At 41.5% G+C, this 17,680-nt stretch overlaps 1 protein-coding gene across 1 annotated transcript in view; it reads right to left on the bottom strand.

Annotated features, from left to right (window-relative positions):
* ZFP82 (ZFP82 zinc finger protein) overlaps window positions 1–17,680 on the bottom strand; it is a 45,772-nt gene that overhangs the window by 27,934 nt on the left and 158 nt on the right. The window lies entirely within an intron of this gene.

Here is a 17,680-nt window from a genome sequence, read left to right as displayed (position 1 = left end):
GCCTCCCTTGTTCTCCATCCCTCACAGCTCCAAGAGACACCATTTGGCGTCATTAAACTTAAGAAACTTAATTTGATAAAATGTCATACTGAACACAAAAATGTTTCACCAAGTTCTTCTGTACACTATATTTGAATATTTATCACTACTACCACTTTTTTCTCCCATTATAATAAATAGGTACTTAGAAGTAACCTTGAACCACTAAAAAAATCTCTATTTCTAAAGGGATATCTTACTTGCAAATCTCTTGCCCTAAGGTATAAATTCTTGAAAAACTTTTCAAATAAGAGGGGAAAGATTGCATTCTCTTTTACTCTGTACAGGCACAGAAATATAATAAATGGACTTCCGGTCAAGATGGAGGAGTAGGTGGAAACACTGTGCCTCCTCGCACAACCAACTTTAAAGACAACAAAGTTTTAGTAACAAAAATGCAACCAAAACACAGAAAATTGTACTGTACAGAAGTCCGACAACAACGAACCATTCAGCCAGACCAGTAAGAGGGGCGGAGTCAGCAGCTGGTGGAGCAGAATCACACAGGAAAAGGTGGCCAGCTGACCCGGGCTCACAGGTGGTGGTTGGTGGATACGAAGTGTGGGGTGGCAACGGGCAGACCCAGTGAGGGCACAAGGCACCTGGCTGACCATGGCAACATATTCACGTGCAGATAAACCAGGCAGAGGAGCAAGCAGTGAGACAGACCATGCAACCCAGGGAACCCACATCAGGAATTAAAGTCTAAAAGCACCAATTGGAAAAACTTTCGGGGGTTGAGGTGCCAGGAAAGGCTCCCAAGCTCACAAAGAGTTCATTGGAGAGACCCACAAGGTCCTGGAGGGTGCACAGGACCACACATCCAGGAACCAGCACCAGAAGGGCCCAATTGCCTTGGTGGGAAGCAGCAGAGGAGACCGAAATCTGAGAGAGAGAAGAACAAATGCCATTGCCCCTCTCTGACCCCGCCCCCACATACAGCATCACAATCCAGCAACTGGGTCACCCCACCCTGGTGAACACCTAAGGCTCTGCCCCTCATACATAACAGGCGCAGACAGACCAAAACATTATGTCTCAAGAAGAACAGCTCTAAGCCCCAGAGACAATACTTCTAAGCAACAAAGAGATAGCCAACCTATCAGATGCACAGTTCAAAACCCTGATGATCAGGATGCTCAGAAAACTGGTTGATTTTAGTCACAAATTAGAAGAAAAAATGAAGGCTACACCAAGTGAAATGAAGCAAAAAGCAAAGAGAACCAATAGTGGTGGGAAGAAAACTGGGATTCAAATCAATAAAGTGGACCAGAAGGAAGAAAGAAATGATGAAAAAAACAGGATGAAGAAACAAGAATTGAAAAAAATGAGGAGAGGCTTATGAATCTCCAGGACATATTCAAATGTTCCAACATCCGAATTATAGGGGTACCAGAAGGGGAAAAGGAACAGCCACGACTAGAAAACTTATTTGAACAAATAATAAAGGAGAACTTCCCCAGCGTGGCAAAGGAAATAGAATTCCAGGAAATCCAGGAAGCTCAGAGAGTCCCAAAGAAGTTGGACCCAAGAAGGAACACAACAAGGCACAACATAATTACATTACCCAAGATTAAAATGGAGAGAATCCTAGAAGCAGCAAGAGATAAGGGGACAGTCACCTACAAAGGAGTTCCCATCAGACTGTCAGCTGATTTCTCAAAAGAGACCTTCCAGGCAAGAAGGGGCTGGAAAGAAGTATTCCAAGTCATGAAATCCAAAGACCTACATCCAAGATTGCTTTATCCAGCAAAACTTTTATTTAGAATGGAAGGAAAGATAAAGTGCTTCTCAGATAAGGGCAAGTTCAAGGAGTTCATCATCACCAAGCCCTTATTATATGAAATGCTAAAGGGACTTATCTAAGAAAAAGATAAAAATTATGAACAGTAAAAGGACAGCAAACTCACAGTTATTAACCCCACCAAAAACAAAAGCAAACTAAGAAGACACCTAGATCAGAGGTGGAACCACAGAAATGGAGATCACATGGAGGGTTAGCAACAGGGGTGTGGGAGGAGGAGAAGGGGGGAGAAGGTACAAAGAATAAGTAGCATAGACAGTAGGTAGAAAATAGATACGGGGGAGGGCAAGAATAGTAGGGGAAAAACAGAATCTAAAGAACTTGTGACACATGGACATAAACTAAAGCGGGGGAGTGATGGGGAGGGGATATGCCGGGTGGAGGAGAATGAAGGGGGGAAATGAAACAACTGTAATGGCATAATCAATAAAATATATTTTTAAAAATATATAATAAATTCTATAACTGCACTAGATTATTTTTTCTAAGTGTTGGACAGTCTATCTCCTTAAATAATCATTTTTGTGGTTCTATTTTGCAAAGGAAACAAGTAAACAAGTGCACAGAAAAATATTTAGAAAACCAAACATCAAAATATTAATATTCATTAACTCTGGATGGTGGAACTATGGGTAATTTAATTGTTCTTCTTTATTAGTTCTTAGGTCTTTGCAATTTTTTTAAATATATTTTATTGATTATACCATTACAGTTGTTCTATTCCCCCCTTCGTTCCCCTCCACCCGCACACTCCCTCCCACACCATTCTCCCCCCCTTAGTTTATAACCACGTGTCTCGAGTTCCTTAGATTCTTTATTTCTCCCACTATTTTTGCCCTCCCCCCTATCTATTTTCTACCTACCATCTATGCTATTTTCTGTACCTTTTCCCCCCTTTTCCCCCTCCCACCCCCCTGTTGCTAACCCTCCATGTGTTCTTCATTTCTATGGTTCCACTCCTGATCTAGCTGTCCTCTTGGTTTGCTTTTGTTTTAGGTGTGGTTGTTAATAACTGTGAGTTTGCTGTCCTTTCACTGTTCATATTTTTCATCTTCTTTTTCTTATATTAAGTTCTTTAGCATTTCATATAATAAGGGCTTGGTGATGATGAACTCCTTGAACTTGCCCTTATCTGAGAAGCACTTTATCTGTCTTTCCATTCTAAATAAAAGTTTTGCTGGATAAAGCAATCTTGGATGTAGGTGTTTGGATTTCATGACTTGGAATACTTCTTTCCAGCCCCTTCTTGCCTGGAAGGTCTCTTCTGAGAAATCAGCTGACAGTCTGATGGGTACTCCTTTGTAGGTGACTGTCCCCTTATCCCTTGCTCCTTCTAGGATTCTTTCCTTCATTTTAGTCTTGGCTAATGTAATTGTGATGTGCCTTGGTGTGTTCCTTCTTGGGTCCAACTTCTTTGGCACTCTCTGAGCTTCCTGGATTTCCTGGAATTCTATTTCCTTTGCCAGACTGGGGAAGTTCTTTATTATTTGTTCAAATAAGTTTTCTAGTCGTGGCTATTCCTATTCCCCTTCTGGTACCCCTATAATTCGGATGTTGGAACGTTTAAAGATGTCCTGGAGGTTCCTAAGCCTCTCCTCATTGTTTTGAATTCTCATTTCTTCATTCCTTTCTGGTCGGGTGTTTCGTCCTTCCTTCTGGTCCATTCCATTGATTTGAGTCCCAGTTTCCTTCCCATCACTATTGGTTTCCTGGACATCTCCCTTCATTTCAATTAGTTTAGCCTTCATATGTTCCTCTAATTTGTGACTATAATCAACCAGTTCTGTGAGCATCCTGATAAACAGTGTCTTGAATTGTGCTTCTGAGAGGCTGGCAATCTGTTGGTCACTTAGAGTTATTGGCTCTGGGACTCTGAGTTCTTCTTGCGCCATCTTTTGGGCTGTTCGTGCCTGTTCTGTAGCAGGATCGGAGCCCTAAAGTGTTCACTAGAGCAGGGCAACTAAGTCGCTGGGTTGTGATGTTGTATGTGGGGGCGGGGTCAAAGAGGAGCAATGGCTTCCCGTCTGCCGCTTATCGCCTCGGCCCCCACCGGCGCCGCTGCCACCACCATCACCGGGCCCACATGTTTCAATCCACTGCATGCGAGTGTGCCACCGCTGTCAGCCCTCTACCACTGGGTTCACCCCCTGGGGCATGTGTGACTGCGGTCAGTCTGCCCCACACCCCGACTGGTTCCGGGCTGCCTGCGCACCTAGGTCAGCGGATCTGTCCTGCCTGACCCAGCTCCACTGCTGGCTCTGCCCCTCTCACCGTCCCCGTTGAACGGTTCCTTGTTGTCAGACTTCCGTATAATTCAATTTTCTGGTCTTTGGGTGTGTCTTTGTTCTCCAAACCTTAGTTGTATTCAAACTTGGCTGTGGGAGAAGGCACAGTGTTTCCACCTATGCCTCCATCTTGGCGGAAGTCCTTGCAATTTTCTTTATAAAATAAAACACTAATTTTATCATCAGAAACAAACATTAGGAGTCTTAAGATGGTGGCAGTGTAGGTGGGAGTGGAGTCTACTTTTTCCTGTATATGGATAAAACACCTAGTCAATCTACTGAAGAAGAGAGAGAATAGCCAACAGTGCCCGAGCATATATGAAGATAGGAGACCAAAAATTGTAGAGGACATTGAAAAAACAGATGGTAAGGATGTAACAAGGTGGAGCAAAGCCCCCCAATAGGGATTTGTAATGGGGTCCAGAACTCAAGGTGTCCAGGAAATACTAGGAAAAAATATATAGAGGATGTCTTCACCCCGACAAATCTGAGCTGGGGGAATGGGACACATGGAGCAGGGCCATTCAGAGCTATTTTGTATAGCAACAGCTTTGCAGCTAACCTCCGGCATGGTCATTTAACATATCTAAAACCTTTAACTGGCTTCATGGACATGTTAAATAGCTGTGGCCATGCACTGAGCCTAGGGGATAGAAGTGACTTAAACTCAAGAAGTAACTGGGAGGCAGCTCCCCCTGGTTACAGCACCTGCATGACAACTTGGAGAAGATTGGCTCCATGCCATGGGGCCACACCTGCCCAGGCTTACAATGGCAGCCCAGTATACTTGGAATAATACAGGAATGCTGGCAGGTGTAACTGCTTGTAGGAGGAGTCAGAAATGGGGCTGCAGAGGAAGACTGGTGTGGGGATTTAAATCCAGGCGTGGCAGTCACACCAGAGAACCACATGGCTTTGGTAGAGTGGAGACTCCGAGGCTTTGCGGTGCTCCCTTTTGCAACGTGGCTAAGGAAGAAGGAGAGACTTTGCCTAGAAGAAAAGGGGTGAAAGGACTCTTGCTGGTGGGCCATGAGAAGGTGCCACATGACTTTGGATTAACTGGAGATTGTGGCAGCAACTCAGCTGATGGTGCCAGGAGCCTGAATCACGGACTTCTACTTCTTTTCCTGATACTCGGTACCCCAGATTAGGGCAAAGGGAAAAGGAAGGACTGTGTGCATTTGTGGATATTCTAAAGGACTTTGGTATTTTAATGAAGACATTAAATCACTACTCTAAGTCTATAGCTTTTAAATAAATAATTCCTTTCCTTTTCACAAATCTATGGCATTGAAAGATGTCTTTCCTCTGGCGGTGGGCATAGCAAACCTAGTGGGAGGTCCTTTCAGTAATATTATATCATACCCCATCTTGGGTCTGTTCATAACAAGGAGAGTACTGCAGGACAATGAGGTCCCTGGGACCAGCAGGGGAACAGGGCAGCTGCAGCCCCAGGCCTGGCACCTGCCGGGAGAGAGCCAGGTCAATGGCTCCCTCCCATGCCAAACAAGGGTTGAGCAGCACCAGGAGAGACCTAATTGCTTGAAGTCACAGAGAGGGGAATAAGAACTAAGTGGCAAACACACAGAGGCTGTGAGCACCCACGGAGTCTGTGGATGCCAGCTGGGGAGAATTGAGAGTTGGGGCTTGACATGCCCTGACCCGGATAGTCCCTGGTCAGGCTGGAGGATTGGGCTGTGTGAGAGGCCAAACCTCTGTATGGAGCGGCAGGCTTAAGCAGGAAGTATTTCTCAAAAAAGAAAAAGTGAAAAGAGAAGCACTCCACAGCTGTTTAGGGAATTCTCCTGCAGTAGCCACTCTTACCTCCTCCCCACCCAGGAACTCCACAGGTGGTGTGGAAGGCCCTGCGCACACCTGTAGTCCTGGGAAGAGTGCCAGCCAGAACCGGAGAGACCAGAGGTGGCCCGGCCAAGCCGCACACTGCAAAAGGCCCCTGAGTCCACTTGGAAGATTCTAAGCTCACATCCGAAGCCCGAGGGAGAGTGCAAACACCAACCTGAGCAACCAGAGGCTTCTGGGGAATTGGACTGGAGGCTGACCTTGTGCCTATCAGGAAGGGACAAAAGCAAAACCAATCCCCCCTCAGCCTGCTGCAGCCAGGAAGATGAGCAAAACTGGCTTGCTCAGTTTGAAGCAAGCAGGCTTTTTTTTTTTTTTTTTTTTTTTNTGAGCAAAACTGGCTTGCTCAGTTTGAAGCAAGCAGGCTTTTTTTTTTTTTTTTTTTTGCTGAGGTTGACAAACTGTTTTTTTTAATTTTTAAATATATTTTATTGGTTATGCTATTATAATTGTCCCATTTCCCCCTTCATTCCCGTCCACCTTACACACCCTGTCCCCCACCATCCCCCCTTTAGTTTATGTCCACATCTCAAGTTCTTTAGATTCTATATTTCCCATACTATTCTTGCTCTCCCCCTATTTTCTATCCACCATTTACGCTACTTATTCTCTGTACCTTTTCCCCCTCTCTGCTCCTCCCACTCCCCTGTTGATAACCCTCCATCTGATCTCCATTTCTGTGGTTCTGTTCCTGTTCCAGCTGTTTCACTTAGCCTGTTTTTGTTTTAGGTAGGGTTGTTAATAACTATGAGTTTCCTGTTCCAGCTGTTTGCTTAGCCGGTTTTTGTTTTAGGTGTGGTTGTTAATAACTATGAGTTTGCTGTTATTTTACTGTACATGTTTTTTATCTTCTTTTTCCTAGATAAATCCCTTTAACATTTCATATAATAAGGCTTTGGTGATAATGAACTCCTTGAACTTGACCTTATCTGAGACGCACTTTATCTGCCCTTCCATTCTAAATGAAATCTTTGCTGAATAAAGCAGTCTTGTATGTAGGCCCTGACCTTTCATGACTTGGAATACTTCTTCCAGCCCCTTCTTGCCTGCAAAGTCTCTTCTGAGAAATATGCTGACAGTCTGATGGGAACTCCTTTGTAGGTGACTATCTTCTTATCTCTTGCTGCTTCGAGAATTTTCTCCTTCATTTTAATCTTGGTTACTGTAATTATGATGTGCCTTGGTGTGTTCCTCCTTGGGTCCAACTTCCTTGGGACTCTCTGAGTCCTTTCCTGACCTTCCTGAAAGTCTATTTCCTTTGCCAGATTGGAGAAGTTCTCCTTCATTGTTTAGATAAGTTTTCAATTTGTTGCTCTTCCTCTTCTCCTTCTGGTACCCCTATAATTTGGATGTTGGAACATTTAAAGCTGTGCTGGAGGTTCCTGAGACTCTCCTTATTTTTTTTTTTTTTTGAATTCTTGTTTCCTCTTTCTTTTCTGGTTTATTTCTTCATTCTGGTCCACACCACTGGTTTCAGTCCCAGTTTCCTTCACATCAATATTGGGTCCCTGTACATTATATTGCACTTACCATAGCCTTTTTTTTCATCTAATTTGTGACCAAATTCAACCAATTCTGTGAGCATCCTGATTACCAGTGCTTAGAACTGTGCATCTGACAGGTTGGCTATCTCTTCATCGTTTAGTAGCATTTTTTCTGGAGCTTTGATATGTTCTTTCATTTGGGCTATTTTTTTTCTCTTGACCTGCCTGTTACGTACTAAGGGGCAGAAACCTTAGGTATTCACCGTGGTAGGGTAACTCATGTCACTGTATTGTGATGCTGTATGTGGGGAAGGGTTCCGAGAGGGAACAATGGCACTTGCTCCATTCTCTGCCAGATTTCAGTCACTTCCCCCATTACCCACAATCAAATTGGGCCCTTCTGGTGCTGATTCCCATATGGCTGAGCTTGTGTATATTCTAGGACCCTGGGGGTCTTTCCAATGAACTCTCCTATGAGGCTGGGAGTTACTCCCACTGCCACCTCAACCCCCACAGATGTTCTCAATCAGAGGTTTGAGGCTTTATTTCTCTGTGCTGGGACCCTGGTTGTGTGGTCTGTCTCACTTCACAATTGTTGCTCTCGGTTTATCTGCACTCGAATGTGGGAATGCCTGCTCCACCAGCTGCAGCCTTCCCAGGTCCGCCAGCTGTGCCTTGCCCGCCCAGCTCCACAATCTGCCCAGCCACTGGGATCTCCAGCCACTACCACCTTGCCAACCCCATTCCTCCAGCCGCCGCCTTGCTGCAAGTCCTCTCTACCCAGCTGCCTTTCTCTGCCCTACTACCTGTCTGGATGAATGTTTTTTAAATCCTTGGTTGTTGGACTTTCATACAGTTCCATTTTCTGTCAGTTCTGGGGTTTTTTGCGTGTCTTGAAATTGTTGTTGTCCTTCCTTTGGTTGTGCAAGGAGGCATAGTGTGTCTACCTACGCCTCCATCTTAGCCGGAAGTCCAGCCCACTTTTTTTTAAGTGATTCTCTATTTTTTTTATCTTTTAACTCCTTCTCCCTCTCTTTCCTACTTTCTTGTTTTAGTCCTTCTCCCTTTCTTTTCCTTCTTATATGTTCTTCTTCTTTTTTTTTTGTAATTCTCACAAGTGAGACAAAAGAAAACCTGGAACTATGAAAAGACCAGAGTTGGATCCAAAGTGGGGGCATCCCAACAGCTGAGACAATCAGAAAAATTTCACTTTGATACTACAGAGAAGTTATAAGTTACTGCATATTTGTATTAATATTTTTCTCATTCTTTTATCTTTTATTGTATTACTATTTTTGTACTTTTCTTCTTCCTGTTTAGTCTTCTTTTCTTGGCTGGTTAAATTGCATTACTTGACTGGTTCCCCTTGATATCTCTTTCATAGCTCATTGTTAATTTACTGTCTTTCACTTGTGTTCCATTAGGACACTACTCTAGGTCCTATACTTCCGATTCTGGTTATCCAGATCACATAGATTCTATCATATGATTGTTGCTCCATTATTACTGTAAATAATAGCTGTTCCATACAATTGTAAATACTACACAGCACCCCTCCCAGACCTTAGGCCACTTCACAGTTTCCTGAACTTTATCACTGTGGTGGGTACTCTATTCTCTCACACACTAAACCTATTTTCTCTCCTTTACTCTCACTTTACCTCATAATCTAACCTCCCAAAGCTCACTGCTTTCTAGATCCAACTCACAATCCTTCTTCCCAATAAGAGTCTTATCTTCTTTCCACCGTTCCTAAAAAAACTGGCTAGTTGGGTAAAATATCACAGGTAAAACTATACATATACAAAAAATCTCCTATCTCTTCTCTATGGGCTGGTACTGCAAATATCATAGAATACACTCTTGCTGTCTTAAACCATTTTGCCTTCCCCATCCAACTGATCACAATAAAGAGTAGGTGGAAGCTGTGAATACCAGGATACCTGTTGCAAGAGGAAACCCACTAACAAAGGAACCACCAATAGATAACAATGGAAGACGGTAAAGGAGGGAGTGAAAGCCACACTAACCTCCACTGAGGACTGATCTGGAAATACAACTAAATGATAGAGAAATTACCCAGAACAAACAACTGAACAACAGCAAGAGAGAATCTTCAAAACCCTGTACACAAGGAATAACCAGCTTCAACACAACCTGCCCACGCCTGCACAACACAATAAAGAGGTGGTGGACAAGAGTGACCCTCAGTTAACCAGCGGGTGGGAAAGACCCACCAAACAACAATCAAAACCCAAAGACATATACAGAGCCAACTTAAAGGACAGCCCAAGACCAGTGAGCTTGGGAGATCAAGGAGACCACACCACTAAACCTCACAGGTATTCTACCACAGAATTTCACACCATAAACCCAGGGAGCCAGAACAGATCAATTAAAGAAGCTGAGGCAAACAAGAAGAGTCTCACAAACAACAGGAAGACAAAGAAACAATCCCCAAATGAAAGAAAAGGAGGAAGCCTCAGAAAGCTACTAAATGAAATAGAGGCTATTCAACTATCAGATATTGAATTAAAAGCACTGGTTATCAGGAAACTCAAAGAGCTCACAATGAGCTACCAAAAACTACACAGGAGCTACAAACTCACCACAAACTATATCAACATGAAAAAGGAAATAGAAACTATCAACAACGGCCAAAAGGAAATGAACAATACAATTTCTGAACTGAAGAACACAGTAGAAGAAATCAAAAGCAGGCTCAATGAAGCAGAAGATTGGATCAGTGAGTTGAGGGACAAGGTAGGGAAAAACATTCAGAATGAGCAAGAAAAAGAAAAGAGGTTCAGAAAGAATGAGGAAAGACTAAGACTAATGCAGGACAATATGAAACGTAATAATATTGGTATAATAGAGATACCAGAAGGAGAAGAAGAGCAAGGGATAGAAAACCTATTTGAAAAAGCAATGATGAAAAACTTCCCTAATGGATGAGAGAAAAAGTCACACAAATCAAGGAAACACACACAGTCCTAATCAAGAGGAATCCAAACAGGCCCACTTCAAGAAATGTCATAATTAAAATGGCAAAATTCCAAGACAAAGAGAGAATCCTAAAGGCAGCAAGGGAGAAACAGGAAGTAACATACAAGAGAGCCCTGATAAGACTAGAAGCTAACTTCTCAATGGAAACACTCCAAGCCAGATGAGAATGGACAGAAATGTTCCAACTTATGAGAACCAGAGGCCTGCAACCAAGGCTACTTTATCCAGCAAGGCTCTCAATTAAAATGCAAAGCAAAATAAGGACTTCCCTGGACAAAAGTAGCTTCAAAAAATATACCTGCTCCAAACCTGCTCTACAGCAGATGCTAAAGGGTTTGCTTTTAAAAACAGGAAGAAACACAGTCAAAGAGAGAGGAACAGAGGTAGAAAAAATGGCAATGAATAAGTGCCTATCAATAATAACCTTAAAGGTAAATGGATTAAATGCCCTAATGAAAAGACAGAGAATAGCTCAATGTATAAGAAATCATGGTCCACACATATGCTGCCTAGAGGAGACCCACCTCAAAACAAAAGACCTACACAGACTGAAAGTGAAGGGCTGAAAACAAATTTTTCAAGCAAATAGACAGGAAAAACAGCTGGGGTAGCAATAGTCACAACAGACATAACAGACTTCAAAAAAAGAAGCATAAAAAAAGACCCAGAAGGTCACTTCATAATACTCAAGGGAAGAATCCATCAAGAAAACATAAACATAGTAAATATATATGCACCCAACATAGGAGCACTCAAATACATAAAGAAAATCTTGGAGGACTCAAAGAAAGATATTGACAGCAATACAATTATATTAGGAGATTTTTACACCCCACTGTCAAAAATGGACAGCTCTTTCAAACAAAATATCAACAAAGATATTGTGGCACTGAACAATGCCCCAGATGAAATGGATTTAACTGATATATACAGAACCCTTCACCCCAAAGAAGCTAAATACACATTCTTTTCAAATGTACATGGAACATTTTCAAAGATAGACCACATGATAGGACATAAAACAAGCCTCGACAAACTTAAGAAAACTGAAATCATATCAATCATTTTCTCTGACCACATAGAACTGAAACTAAAAACCAACCCCAAGAGTAAAGACCCAAAACACTCAAAATCATGGAGATTGAGTAGCATGCTATTAAACAACGAATGGGTCAAGAATAAAATTAGGGAAGAAATCAAAAAGTTTCTAAAAACAAACGAAAATGAACTCAAAACAATCCAAAACTTATGGGACTCAGTGAAGGCAGTCCTGAGAGGGAAATTCATAGCAATACAGGTCTATCTAAAAAAATACAGAAACGTTTCAAATAAACAATCTAACCCTATGCCTACAAGAGCTCAAGGAACAACAACAAAGACAGCCCAGAGCAAGTAGAAGGAAGAGAATGACCAAGATCAGAGAAGAATTAAATAACATGGAAACTAAAAGCACAATTCTAAAAATCAATGAATCCAGGAGATGGTTCTTTGAAAAAATAAACAAAATTGGCAAGCAGAACTCATCAAGAAGAGACAGGACCCAAATAAACACAATCAGAAATGAAACAGGAGAGATTACAACTGATACCACAGAAATAGAAAGGATTATAAGAAATTACTACAATGAACTGTATGCCAAGAAATTGAAAACCTAGGTAAAATGGACAAATTTCTAGAAAAATACAATCTTCCAAAACTCAAGAAGAAGCAGAAAGCCTGAACAGACCTATAACACCTGATGAAATTGAAACAGTAATTAAAAACCTTCTGACACACAAAACCCCTGGACCAGATGATTTCACAGGAGAATTTTACAAACCATAAGGAATGGCTAACACTCATCCTCCACTGTTTATTTCAAAAAATTCAAGAAGATGGAAGACTCTTTTTATGAAGACTCTCAAACTCTTTTTATGAAGCCAACATCATCTGAATCCCAACACCAGATAAAGACATAACAAAGAAAGAAAACTTCAGGCCAACTCGCTGATGAATACAGATGCTAAAATCCTCAAGAAAATATTGGTAAGCCACATCCAGCCATATTTTAAAAAGATCATACACCATGACCAAGTGAGATTCATGCCAGGGATGCAATGATGGTAAAATATCCACAAATCAAGAAACATAATACACCACATAAACAAAACGAAAGACAAAAATCACATGATCATATCAATAGATGTGGAAAAAGCATTTGATAAGGTACAACACCCATTTATGATAACACTCAGCAAAGTGGAAATAGAGGGAGCATTCCTCAACATATGAGACCTACAGCCAACATCATACTCTATGGACAAAACTTAAGAGCTTTCCCAATAAGATCAGGAACAAGACAAGGATGCCCACTTTCACCACTCCTATTCAACACAGTACTGGAAGTCCTAGCTATAGTAATCAGACAAGAAAAAGAAATAAAAGGCAACTAAATTGAAAAGAGGGAAGCAAAACTGCCATTGTTTGCAGTTGACATGATAGTGTACAGAAAAAATCCTATAGACTACACCCAAAAACTGCTCAACCTAATAAGTGAATTTGGCAAAATAGGAGAATGCAAAGTCAATACTCTGAAATCAAAGGCATTTTTGTATACCAACTATAAAATATCAGAAACAGAAATCAAGAAAAAAAAACATTCAATATAGCAAAAAGAAAAATAAAGTACTTAGGAATAAACCCAACCAAGGATTGAAAAGAACTGTACTAAGAAAACTATACAACACTGACAAAAGAAATTAAGAAAGACACAAACAAATGGAAGCATGTACCATGCTCATGGATTGGAAGAATTAATATAATCAAAATGGCCATACTACCCAAAACAATGTATAGATTCAATGCAATCCCTATTAAAGTACAAATGGCATATTTCACAGACATAGAACAAACACTTCAAAAATTTATATGGAATCATAAACAACCCAGAATAACTGCAGCAATTTTGGGAAAGAAGAACAAAGCAGGAGGGATCACAATACTTGATATCAAACTGTATTACAAGGCCACTGTAATCAAAACAGCCTGGTACTAGCATAAAAACAGATACAGAGACCAATGGAACAGAACAGAGAGCCCAGAAATAAACCCAAGTCTCTATGGTCAATTAATATTTGACAAAGAGGGAAGAAGCATAAAATGGAGCAAAAATAGCCTCTTGAACAAATGGTGTTGGGAAATCTGGACAGCTACATGCAGAAAAATGAAACTTGGTCACCAACTTACACCATACACAAAAATAAATTCAAGGTGGATAAAAGAGTTAAATAGAAGTCATAACACCATAAAAGTCCTAGAGGAAAACATTGGCAGGAAAGTCTCAGACAGTCCAAGAAGCAACAGCTTCACTGATATGTCCCCTAAAGCAAGGGACATAAAGGAAAGAATAAACAAATGGGACCTCATCACATTAAAAACCTTCTACATGGTTAAAGAAAACAGCATTAAAATGAAAAGAGAGCCAACCGTATGGGAAAATATATTTGCCAATGAGACCTTGGACAAGGGCTTGATCTCCGAAATATTTAAAGAACTCCCACAACCCTACTCTATGAAGAAAAAAAAACAATTAAAAAGTGGGCAAAAGACTTGAACAGACACTTCTCCAAGGAGGACATACAGAGGGCCCAGTGACACATGAAAAAATGCTCAGCATCACTAGCCATCAGAGAGATGCAAATTAAAACCACAATAGGATACCACCTCACACCAGTCAGAATGGCCAACGTAAACAAATCAACAAACAAGTGTTGGGGAGGATGTGGAGAAAAGGGAACCCTAGTGCACTGTTGGTAAGAATGCAGACTGGCGCAGCCGCTGTGGAAAGCAGTATGGAATTTCCGCAGAAAACTAAAAATAGACATACCTTTTGACCCAGCCATTCTGCTGCTGGGATTATACCCTAAGAGCCCTGAAACACCAGTCCAAAAGAACCTATGCACCCCAATGTTCATAGCAGCACAATTTACGATAGCCAAGTGCTGGAAACAAGGTAAGTGCCCACCAGCAAATGAGTGGATCAAAAAACTATGGTACATTTACACAGTGGAATTCTACCCAGCAGAGAAAAAGGAGCTCCTACCCTTTGCAACAGCATGGATGGAACTGGAGAGCATTATGCTATGTGAAATAAGCCAGGTGGTGAGGGACAAATACCACATGATCTCAACTTTAACTGGAACATAATCAACAAAAGAAGAAAGCAAACAAAATATAACTAGAGTTATTGAAATTAGGACCAATATAACAATAGCCAGAGAGGAGGTGGGGAGGGAACTGTGGGCAGAAGGTTTTTCAGGAACTAGTATAGGGGACACAGGGAGAAAACCCAGGGGGAGGGTGGAAGCAAGGGAGTGAGGTGGGTTTGGAGGGGATGGCAGGAAAAGGTGTGGAGAAAATACAGACAACTGTAATTGAACAATAAAATAATTTATTCATTTAGAATGGCAGGGCAGATAAAGTGCATCCCAGATAAGGTCAAATTAAAGGAGTTCATCATTATCAAGCCCTTATTATATGAAATGCTAAAAGAATTTATTTAAGAAAAAGAAGACAAAAATATGAACAGTAAAATGACAGGAAACTCACAATTATTAACAACCATACCTAAAACAAAAACAAAAACAAACTAAGCAAACAACTAGAACAGGCACAGGACAACTAGAACAACCACAAAAATGGAATCACATTGAGTGGTATCAATAGGGGAGTGGGAGGGGGAAATAGGAGGAAAAGGTACAGAGAATAAGTAGCATAGATGGTAGGTAGAAAATAGACAGGGGAGGGTAAGAATAGTATGGGAAATGTAGAAGCCAAAGGACTTACAAGTATGACGCATGGACATCAACTGAAGGGGAGAAATATGGGTGGGAGGGGGCATGCAGGGTGGAGGTGTTGAAGCGGGTGAGTGAAACAACTGTAATAGCATAATCAATAAAACATATTAACAAAACAATAAAATAATTTAAATTTTAAAAAAGAAACAAAAATTCTGTTTCCCTACATTCACCATTTTATAAAATCACCTTGTATAGGGAACTGGTTTGTTTTGGCCTGGCAAATGTGACTCAGATCTGTACAGAAAACCCACAGAAGAGAAGTGGTGGGCAGGAGCCAGACCTTCAAACTGAGTTTTCCCGTGGGAATCAGGCCTAGAAAATGCATACAGATTGTTATGGCTTGCTCTTGCTAAAACTCCATCACCCTGGTCTAAAACAACAAATGTGTATTGTCTATCTTCAAGGTAATTTCCAAAGCCTGTATGAGTTTTCCCGAGGACAGAACTAATCAGCTCACTGCCACTCCCCTCTGCATGTTATTTTCATTTTCTTGATTGTATCTAAAGTGTAGACAATAATATTCTATGTAATAGATAATAAATCTTTCTCTGATGTAAGACCCCAAGAAAACAATAAAAGCCTGTCTAGACCAGGGTCGAGGCACTCCCCTGTTGAGGGAGTGGCTGAGGCACCCATAGGTATTCTCCCCTAGAGAGAGTAGTCACACTGTTCCCTTTTTCTGCACAGGATTGTTGTCGCCTGTGCATTCATTCTCGTCGTCAGCCACAACAGGTGGACTCTGCTGGACAGGGTCTGCAACAATCTTGGATTATATTTTTTCTTGCTTATAGTGTAAAGAAAAATAAATAAAGATATTCCGGTTTTGTGGAGAAAAAGAAAGAAACATTAAACTATTTCCATCCAAATAAAATAAAAAACAAAGTTGGGGAGGAGTACTTTCCAGTTGTTTAAAGAAATGTGAGTCTATATGCCTGAGACAAGAATGGAGTGTGACTTATTTAATAATTTCCTACTGTTAAACACTAATTTATATAAGATTATTTCAAAGAATATTCTCAGATATTATTAGTCTTTGATTCTAGGCCAGTGGATCTGAATCTTTCTGGGTCATGTTTGATGACCTCATTACATTACAGACTTCTTCCCAGAAAAATAGCACATTAAAAAATATATACAACAATTTAACATACAATTTCAAAGAGTTTCTGGTTCTCTGAAAGCCTCAAACAGATTTAAATTACCTATCATCATGAATTCCTGTTCTAGACCATTTGAACATCTTTTTTTTTTATTAGAAAATACCCAACACAATTAGCTTGATATTTTCATTTTTCCAGATCCACTGGAGCAGATAGGGAATTGCCCAAAACCACCATTTAACAACAAATAGCTAATGTTTATTAAGTACTTAGGAACAAGTATCAATCATTGTTCTAAGAGCTTTACATAGAGTTATAAAAAGACCGTAATGGAATTATCTGCCAAATGAATATGTGCTGATAGGCACTAGGGAGGGGTCCTAGATATCAACTCAAAAGCCATTTAAGCAAATGTTGCCATGCCCTAAGCCATAAAAATGCATTTCACAGAACACGAGAAAACACTCACTAGCCTTGATCTTGACTTTTAAATGGGCAATAGAAATTCATTCCGTCTCGTTCTCCTCAGAGGCCTTTTCTTAGAATTTGATAGGACTGAGGAAGTAGGGAATCTTAAGACAACAGGCTTTTCTTGCATCCCAGCCCAACCTGGCTCAATCAGGGCGCATCACAACCACACCTATCCCCACCATCCACCATCCACACAAATACAGAGTGAAGTGAGAGAGAGAGTACGGATGACCCTTAGAGAAAGACCAAGTCACGGATGTGCGGGACTGGAAACTTCATAGCGATTGTACGCAGGGAACTCCACGGTACTGAGACCTGCAGGAGGAACCCTCGGAGCTCAAAGTGTGTGAGTACATGTGGGTCCGCGGGCACGCGAAGATGAAGTGCAGTGGAATTTTGCCCAGGGCCAGCCTGAGAGGCACGTTCAGTTCCAACATCCTTATCCCAAGATGGGGTCTTTTTGCTGGAAATCTTTTAACTGGCACCCAGGTATCTGACGGGGGGCAATTTCTCTGCGGCTGGACTTGGGAGGCTAGAAGGCAGAGATTCAGCTGTGACGCTGAGGGCCGTAGTCACACAAGTCACTGCCACCTTCCGTCATACAAGAAGCTCCGAACCCAATTCCGTGCGACAAACACCTGCTCCCACTAAACATGGCCACACAACCGCGCATAGTGCTGATGCTGCATCTCCCTCCCTCCACCCCCCAGTTACACCGCGGTCACGCACACTCGGACCTGAAATGCGGAGCTCCCAACACTCCGCGGTGGTGCCTTGCCTTTCCCCTCAACAT

Source organism: Sturnira hondurensis, unplaced genomic scaffold (genome assembly GCF_014824575.4).
Source record: "Sturnira hondurensis isolate 20B ecotype Veracruz unplaced genomic scaffold, ASM1482457v3 Scaffold0002597, whole genome shotgun sequence".
NCBI classification, from domain to species: domain Eukaryota; kingdom Metazoa; phylum Chordata; class Mammalia; order Chiroptera; family Phyllostomidae; genus Sturnira; species Sturnira hondurensis.
This window is presented reverse-complemented; position numbering and strand designations above follow the sequence as displayed.